Consider the following 9,909-nt stretch of genomic DNA (forward strand, 5'->3'; position numbering starts at 1 on the left):
ATCAAACAAGGAGGTTATTAGACTGAGGTAGCTCTAATGCCGTAGAGGCTATGTAAGGAAACCAAAACCTAAGCCTGTAAATGCCTCAAGGTTACAAAATTGAAACGCTAAGGACAACCAATCGCTAACAGCCAAATAGGCTTAAAGCTACAGCCAATCAATAATTTCTTGCCTGGCTTCCACCTTTTCTCTATAAAATCTCTTTCCGAGCTTCTGATCACTTCCAGTTCGATGCTGCCCTTTGAGCTCCCTGCTTTCCTGTTGCCTCTGGAGGCGGTGGGCCTCCAGAGATCCCTCTCAAATCCCGGATCTTAGATCCTCAGGCTTTGCATTGCGATCGTTCAGACTTCCTCTGAACGTTTCTTTTTCCAGACTAGTCTGGAAATTGCTGGAATTGGATTGGTTTTCACTTAGAAACTGCACTGGGGCCAACATGAGGCCTCAAGTGAATAACATGTTTTTTTAAGGTTGAACAAGTAGATTAACCTTACCAAAGATAATCTCGAATCACAGTGGCCTCAGTGGAGAACTGTTAACCATCTTATATAACCTTATCCATTTCCAAGGTGCCCTAAAGAAAAAGGACTGTCAGCCATGCATGACTATAAAGGAGAGTGACTAGGACGAGACCCAGTTTCTGGTGACTAGGATGAGGCCTGCTGGGACACCCCACTCACTCTGGAGCCCACAGGTGGCATCCTGTGCAAACTTGCAGAAGCCAGCGAAGGATACGAATTCTTGCATCGGCTCCCCCAGGTCTCTCTACCTGTGGGGCTGGATCAAGAGACGAAAGTAGTTTCACAGTGTCCCTTCCTTTCCAAATTCAGATTGCCAGGGGAAAAAGAATCACTGGTTATCGATCCTTTCTCTTCCAGGGGCAGCTACTGCCTTCTGGTTTGTGTCATTTTGTGTCCTGAGAACTTGGCTTGGAAACCATCAATTTGGGGGCCCCAAAAATATGGCTGGATAGAAATCTGGGTTGAGCCTCATTCGTGGCTAGACGTGGCTGGGCAGAAACGTGGGTTACACTTCATTTGCAGCTAGGGTCCTCCCCACTGTTGCAATTCCCCCAGCAATTACAGCTCTCAGGGGAACTGACTTGTCTAAGTCTCTTTTTTAGGGGTCATCTTTGGGTGCTGGATCATGAGAGGGTAACATCTTTGAGGACCCCTCTTGGGTCCATGGAATTGTTCAGTCCTGCTGGAAATACTTATTGTTTGTCCAGGCTGAAACCTAACAAGACATTCTAAAGGATTTGGTGCTGCTCAATTCCAATTGATTTTTGCTCAAATTCTTAACATTTTTAATATGCCTCTTTTTATCCTTTAACGATCCTAATATACTTCTTCCGCTACTCTAGCTCCTCTTTCTCGAATATCACTCATCTCAGATCTCAGTGTCAACCTTCTGTTGTAGTTTTTGGCTCTTATTCACCTTTGAACCAAACATATCCACAATTAATATAAAGAAATAAAATCACTAAATGCCTTGAAGTTGTTTAAGCGCCCCACAGCAGAGATTTACCGCTTCTTTATTTAAAAAAAAAAAATTTAGATACTTTGTGAAAGAATCTCAATTGAATTCAGAGTTTTCAATTAAAATTTACAAATTGATTCTACTCTTATGTGAATAAAGAATCTTATAAAATTTTCAACCACTATGAGATGAAGATTAATCAATAATAATCTTCATCTCCAAGCATAACCAGGAATCTGAAAGCCCTTCAAACTCTTTCTACGTCATCAGCAGAGATGAAGGAAACTTACCTATTCCTGACTCGATTTAGGAAAAATCCAACTGATATACAAAACTTTTATTTCTTTCGTGAGTTTTAAGAATCTCCTAAGATACTTCCAAAGGTTTTAAGAATCTCCTAAGATACTTCCAAAGCAGAAACATTTTCTCCAAGACAATTCGTCTCTTTTAAATATCATTAAAGTGTGACTGGCGCAGAGCCCTCGGGGAGCTGACACCCCAGAGGGAGAAGAACACATTACTAATAGCTAGTCAGGTGCCAACTGGCTCTAAGTTGCCAATTCCCTATCCTGGAAAAAGCAAGTATAACTAAGCAAAGGCAACTTCGATGATCATCAGGAGACATTCTCTGGCATCAATATGCTGCTTGGCAAGCAAGGGATGAGTCAGGATTGCAAATGCCACCTGAATCACGAGGTGGCTTCAACCATACAGTCCACGTACACCCTGGAACAAGCTGATCTTCAGGTCAAAATTACTTCGAAAATCCTCAACCAAGAAGTTCTCCTTATACCTCAAACTTAAACAGGTGATTAACCTGAGCAATAGTAACGAAACTGAATAAGTTTGCTTAGATTAAAACACACAGCTGAACCCCACAGTAATCCCTTCTTCAAGAGAAAACAATACATTGAGAAACTATTCTTTCCAACATATATGCCTACTGTTACAGACTTCAAGCGCTCTCGCAAATGTATTCTTAATTTTACATTGTCTTGAGAAGTTTCCTTGTTGCATTTAACCGCTAATTTTGTTCATTTCAGTCAACAATAATTCTTGGACGTTTGCAACACTCAAGGCAAAAGTTAAGCAAAGAAAATAGAAGTGACAGTCCAAATCTTCAAGTAGAAAGACCGGGACGAGCACACCCAACAATAGGAAGAAGGAGGACAGAGACAGAGTGAAAAAAAAATGTCAGGAAGCAGAAATGAGCATTTCATTTGAAGTGGCGGCAGCAGCTAAAGTCTATGGGAAGCCATTTAATGTAACAAGGGATGGAGGCAAAGCAGTAGAAGAGATAACCCCAAAAGCAAAACTCTTAAAATACACAGAGCAAACAATTTCGAGAATTCCTCCCTGATTCGGGACTTCATTGTTATTCCTGAAATAGTGAGAAATTGAATAACGAAGCAATTTTAACTATTTAGCTTCCACAAAATGAAAAGGCAGGAACTCAGTCTTGAAAAGTGGCCTTTCTTCCTTTGTGCGAAATGGAGGAATTCGATGGTCCTAATACGGTTTTTATTTTTTAAGAAATTATCCTAGAAAATGTCTATCTCATCTCAAGATTCTGTCTCAAAATGATCAATTCCAAGTCTAAAAGAACAGAAGTAAACATTTTTCGCAAACTTTTATCACGCGAAAACTTAAAATTCCTTTTTAACGCTGCATGACAAAGCCTCGAAACATTGCCCAATGCTGAGCTTTGCCACCTTGCGCTTTTAGCTCATATCAACTCCATATTGCAAGGAATAAAAATTGATATCCTGAATAACTTAGTCATTGTCTGCAACTGTAGTTCTTCCCATAAGCGGGAAATGAATAACTTTTTAATTAAATAAATGTCAAATAGTTCAGTTTAAGAATAGGAACGGCTTTAATAAACCTATATTATATTCACAAATGTTGGAAAACATGGTGAGAAAACAACTAATATTTTCACACCTTCAACTGTTTATTAGAACCAGGGATACACGAATATATATTATTTTGACAGCTACATTTTTAAAGATTTCTGCAATTATATTTGCTTTTTTAATAATTCGTATCGTAAATGTGCATCTTCTTGTAAAGCTACCTTAGGGGAATAGGAAGAAGCTTCATTTCCACTAGGGCAGCATAACCGGATTCAAAGTACATTTCACAGGATACTTTATAGTCAGAATCAACTTCTTTTCTTCTGTAAGAGTTTTCATAGTAAGCGTTCTTTTAAAGTACACGTGGAACATTCTACAGGATAGACTATAGACTGGGCCACAGAACAAGTCTAAGTAAATTTGAAGAGGCCGAAATCACACACAGAGTGTTCTCACCATAGACTCGGAACGTGGAGTGTGGCCCACTTCGGTGACAAAGGCTGGTGCTTCCTGCTGACACGTACGTAATTTCCACATACGAGGCAGGATTGTGTGGCCCAGATGGCATGAGATGGCAAAACAGGAATATCCCAACGTCCGCCTCACCCATCATCCATTTTTTAGCCCAATGGGCTGAACTCTTATTTTCAGCCAATATCCAATGAGGAAGGAAGTATTGCTAAACCAAAACAAAGACTCTTCTTAGTCAGACCAGATGAAGGGATTTCGTTAACTTCCGTGTGGCGAAGAATTAGAAGTTGATAACAGAAGCTCACTGTGTATCTGTTAGAATTTCTTCTTTGTATATGTTTAAGTTACTGTAGGTGAAATGCATATAATTCACATTCCAAGCTGGGAGATTAGCCATTCTCAGAAATTTCTATTGTCTTCGGACCCAGCTAAAGTCAAACACTTTCCCAAATCCTTTGTTAACAAAATCCATAAGGAGAGTTCAAAAATTAATTCACTTCTTAGTTCTCTGTAGTCAGAATACATAAAGGACTCCTGTAACTCAACAATAAAAAGGTGAATGAGCCAATTTAAAAATGAGTAAAAAAATAAAAAATAAAATAAAAATAAAAATGAGAAAAAAACGTAAGTAGACATTTCACCAAAAAAGACACATGAATAATAAGCATATGAAAGGACGTACATCATCAGTCATTTGGAGCAACTAGAATCCTTATGTACTGCTGGTAGGGGTGTCAAATGACAGCCCCTTTGTAAAATGATTTGTCAGTTTCTTTAAAAATTAACCTTATCGTACAAACTGGCAATTCTACTCCCAGGAATCTACCCAAGAGAAATGAAAACATATGTCCACACAGAGACTTGTACATGAATGCTCATAGTATCATTATTCCTAATAGTCAAAAAATGGAAATTACCAAAATGCCCATCAACTGGTGACTCCATAAACATAACACGATCTAGCCATAAACCAGAATATCGCTCAGCAATAAAAAGCAACAACCGCTGATATATACTACAACATGGATGACCCTCAAAAAATTATGCTAAAAAAAGAAGCCAGATGCAAAAGACTACATATGTTGTATAATTCCATGTATATGAAATTTCAGAAGGACGAATCTGTAAGATATAGAAAGATCGATGTTCGCCTGGGCCCAGTGGGGGTCGGGGTTGGGGCATGGAGCTGGGAGTTGACTACAAATGGGCTCAAGGGAAATTTGAGAGTAATGGGGAAATTTTAAAACACGATTGTCACAGTGGTTACGTAATTCTATTAATTTACTAAAAATTAAAAAAAGAAAACCACTGGGTCAATTTAATCCAAAATCTTCATTTTACAAAGAAGAAGAGTGCCTTCCTCTGCCCATAAAAATGCATGAATATCCTTCTAGCTCCTTCTGTCTGTCTCACGCGTTTGAACTCTGACATTGCTTTCTAATTTTTCATGTTGCAGATTCTGTTTCCCATGGGAAGAAGAGCACCTTAGAATATAGGGCAAGAATTTGTGCTAGATTCTTGATGAGTTCATTTGAACTGAACTTACTTGATTTGAATTCATAGGAATAAGCTCGGTGAGACCCAGCCATTCTTCTGAATCAGATCTAACATAGCGGCCTTTCTATTCCTTAATTACTCAGCTTGTACTGCTGCAAATTCCCCAAACATACACGAGAATACTCACAGCCAGGGACAAACAAAACATAGCCTCTAGGATAAAAACAACATACAAAACGCAAACTGTACTCTCATTGTAAGTTAATATTCATTTCCGTTTTTCAACATTAGCAGAATCGATAGTCCTATATATAAAATGAGGAGACATCTCAGGTGAGTTCTAAGATTCCCTCCAGTTCTAACATAAATCATGACCCTCCTGTTATTCCTGGCTATCAGTTATCATTTCGACCCACTATTGCCTATTTCTGTAGTAGTTGAGCATGAATCTATTTTTGTCACACTGTTCTTTTATCACATCCTTAGGAAAGTAAGATTTTTTCAGATCTCAAGATCAAAGAAAAAAAAAATCTCAGCTTTTAGAGAAGCTGAATTCAGGAACATTTCAAAATGATTTTCTCAAAATCCAACATCGACATACATATTCAAGATTCCTTAACTTAAAGAACTGACCAGTAGGATTTTTTCAATGAAAAGAAAAAAAAAAAAGCATTGAAAAGCAATGCTTTTTTTTTTCAGTTTAAAAATGAACTGAAATATAAACAAAAATAGTCATATGATTTATAGTGAGAAATATAATTCATAGTCAGAAACACAAATTCAGTCCAGCATGGCCGTTAGCAGTCAGGATGCTTAAACTCTTCCCAGAAAGGCTGTGAGTAAAGTAATTTATTATTTTAATCACTAAATTTAGGTATCGTTTGGCCCGTATCTTCTTAGTTTATAATTCCCAGTATTAGGGAGTGAATGGGACAATGGGAAAATGGAAAAATAATTCTCTCTGGGGAATAGAAAAGGGGAAATCGTTGAAAAATGGATGTGGATTTTGGCTTTTCACTTTACCTCTTTGGAACTGTCAGATATTTTTGTCATGAACAGATACTACATTTATATTTCAAAACCTAGTAAAAATTAGTCAAGAACAAAATGGAGCTTTTTCTTTTCCTTGTATGCATTAACTTTGAAAGAAAGGGGACATAGTAATAATGAACTTTAAAAAGAAAAGGCCTGGCTTTGCCATCAAAAATATTTAGAGTCAAATTTCATAGCACCCAGGCACATATATTGTCTTAAGCTTTCACGAGAGCATAACAATTAGATTTACCTGGCTGTCTCCTCCCTAAATAGTGAGCAACTCTACAGCTGATTCTTGGACTCATTTATTCTCTCTTGTGCCTAACACACTGCCTGATATATATTAGTTGTTCAACAAATGTTCCTCAAACTGAACTAAAGCACTGAAGTTCTGCCTTTTCTAACACCATCTTTGTCATCTTTGGTGACTCAGCTTCCTACATTCGAAGTACAAGGAATAATAACTACCTCACAGGGTTGTTGATTAAAGGACACAATGTATATAAAGCCCTTAGCACAGTGCCTGGTGTGTAGCAGTCTACATTCGCCCTCACCTCTGCTTCCAAAATAAGTCTCTTCCCAATGGGAAATAGTAATAATTTTCATAAGGTTAAAAAAGTCAGCAGTACTTTATCTGACTTTGAATTGCCACTTTGAAGGCAGTAGAGATGGGCCAGTAAAATCATTAGCTGGTGTTTCATGAGTCCTAAGACCGCTCATATATTCCGTGATTTGCTAGATAGACTGACAGGATTCAGGAGCAGGTGGACTCACGGTTACAGTGTATTACAGTCATTACCAAGCAGGGAAAAACCCATCAGGAAGAATCTGGAGGAATCTATGCCCGGATTTCCTCAGTTCTTTCCCTAGCACCAGGAAGGAATTTGTTTCTTCCTCTAGCAATTAGATGCAGCAACACATGTGTGGTGCTTAGCCCGGTAAGGCCTGTTTCAGACACGGAGTCTAGGGTTTTTATTGGGAGTCTGTCCCTTAGACATAATGACCTTCCACAACTGCCAGATTCGCAGAAGGAAGCAGGTGTTTAGTGCCCCCAGATGGGCAAGACAAGCTGTCACTTAGAGAATGGTTTAAAGGCAACGTTTCCAGGTGCCAGCCAAGGGCCAACCTTGTAAGAAGGCCTTTTAAAGATAGCAACCTCAGGCCTGCCATGTTAACTGTTTCCTGAACACACGGGAAGTGATAAACTGGGGGGAAAGGGTAGGAATTATGGGAAAGAAGAATAAGAAGAACGGGGAGAGCAGAGAAAGGACAAAATGCTTGAGAGGAAAAGAGAGAAAATGAAGTAAAGGAAGGGCAATGAAATAAGACAGAACAAAGGAAGAGGGAAGAAAAGAAGATAAAGCAATCACTTGGCTGAGCCAGTCTAGCCTTTTATTCCAGCCACCTGACCCTCTAGCATCCATGCTCAGTTCCATTCTTCCCAACACCCCACCTCGCACGCTGCTTCCTAGGACGCCGTGTTGTACATGCCTATTTTTCATCCCCTCTGTTTACATACATATCTGTTCCCTTGGCCCTCCTGCCTCGAGGTAATCTGGCTGCTTTGATAAGGATAGTGGAGAAGGATGAGGGAGGGAAAGTCCAACAGGGATGAAATTAAATAGAAAAAAGCATTTGAGCTCAATGAAACAAGAGAGCAATAACAGGCTCCCAGAGCTCTCGACTTTGAAAGAAACATGAACTCCTTCCAGCTTTATAAGATAAGAAACATCGGGAAAACATTAGCAGAATGGACTCTTCCGAGGGTACTTTTTAATTACAGTGGCCTCCTTGACTTCTAACAGCTCATTGATTACTTCTCTCATTTAAGTAGCTAAAGCAAGTTTTTTAAGTTGAGAAGCGCTAGGGTTTTACTCTTCCAACCCTTCCTTTTCTGACCGAGTTCATAAAAAGGGGGAAAAAAAAGATAAAGAAGCTATTCCTTGCCTTAGTGCTTTTGTAATTGAAAAGTATGACAGATCCTTTTCTCCTTTTCTCACATTTTGTATTTTAAAAACTGCTGTCAGACTAAGGCTTTGCCAAGTTTCAACCCCAAGTGAAATCTTACCAAGAAAACTGAAAGATGTATAAAAAGCAGATGGATTATAGGTATAATCATACAGCCTACACGTGTTATGTTTTTTTAAACAAGTTCATCTCTCTTGTGTTAAACGTGTAATATTAGTTATAATTATATTCGTGTACTGAAATATATTTCCTTTTATCATTCGCTTTTGTAAAAATACACATACACTGAACAAATTCATCTCTCTTGTGTTAAATGTATGTTATAATTATATTCACGGACAAAAATATATGTCCTCTTATCCTTCCATTTTTACAAAATGAACTTTTGTAAAAAGACATACATATTGACCTGGATAAAAACAGACATCCTAGGTAAGAGAAGAAACGAGGAGGAATAACATAGCTTTCCATCTTCAGTGAACTAGAAGTCTGCCACATCGAAGGAAGACATTTTCACAACTCCAGATAATGGAGGTTGAACAAATACAATTTTCGTTAGGCGCAATAAACTCACTACTTAAGGAAAACCTTGATGTCAGTTAGACCCTTCTGACAATAGAATGAACTGTCTTATTCAGTAACTGTAAAGTGACGAGCACTGTCACTGATGGAGCTCACGACCGGAGCTCTGGTATTACTGAGACTCTGAGAAATTGGTGGAGAGTCAATGGAAGGACCAGACAGAAAAGCAAACATGGCGGCCACAAACATTCTTTATCTCAGCTTAGTCCCCTATAAGGCCTTCCTTGCCCGGCCAGGAAATGCATTCTGCATTTCCAACATGGCAAATTACTATTGTTTGAGCATTCGAAGAGAAGTCAAGGGATGGCCAAAATCCAAAACACTGACAATACTGAATGCTGGCAAGGATTTGGAGCAGCACGAACTCTTATTCACTGCTGGAGGGAACGCAAAATGGTACAGCCACTTTGGGAGACAGTTTGACAGTTCCTTACAAAACTAAACATATTCTTACTATATGATCCAGCAATCGTGCTCCTTGAATTGACAACTGCAAATGAATTGAAAACTTACGTCTGCCCCAAAACCTGCACACGAGTGTTTACAGCAGCTTTATTTATAGTTGCCAAAACTTGAAAGCAACCAAGATGTCCTCTGTACGACAAATAAACAGTAGTATATCCAACAATGGAATGTTATTCAGCGTTCAAATGAAACCAAAAAAAAGGAGCTATCAAGCCATGCAAAGCCACGGAGGAAACTTAAATGCATGTTACTAAGTGAAATAAGCCCATCTGAAAAAGGTGACGTACCATGTGAGTCCAATGATATGACACTCTGGAGAACGCAAAACTATGGAGACAGTAAGAAAAGTATGGTCGCCAGGGGTTGGAGGAAGGAAGGGATGAACAGACAGAGCACAGATGACTTTTAGGCCAGTGAACCTATTCTGTAAATACTACAATGGTGGATGCATGTCATTATATATTTTTCAAAACTCATGGAGTATGCGACACCAAGAGTGAACCCTAATGTAAACCATGAACTTTAGGTGACAATGATGTGTTGATATAGGTTCATCTTT

At 38.8% G+C, this 9,909-nt stretch overlaps 1 long non-coding RNA gene across 1 annotated transcript in view; it reads right to left on the bottom strand.

Annotated features, from left to right (window-relative positions):
* LOC120611570 (uncharacterized) overlaps positions 1-9,909 on the bottom strand; it is a 62,243-nt gene that overhangs the window by 16,883 nt on the left and 35,451 nt on the right. The window lies entirely within an intron of this gene.

Source organism: Pteropus medius, unplaced genomic scaffold, assembly GCF_902729225.1.
Source record: "Pteropus medius unplaced genomic scaffold, Ma_sr-lr_union100, whole genome shotgun sequence".
NCBI classification, from domain to species: Eukaryota; Metazoa; Chordata; class Mammalia; order Chiroptera; family Pteropodidae; genus Pteropus; species Pteropus medius.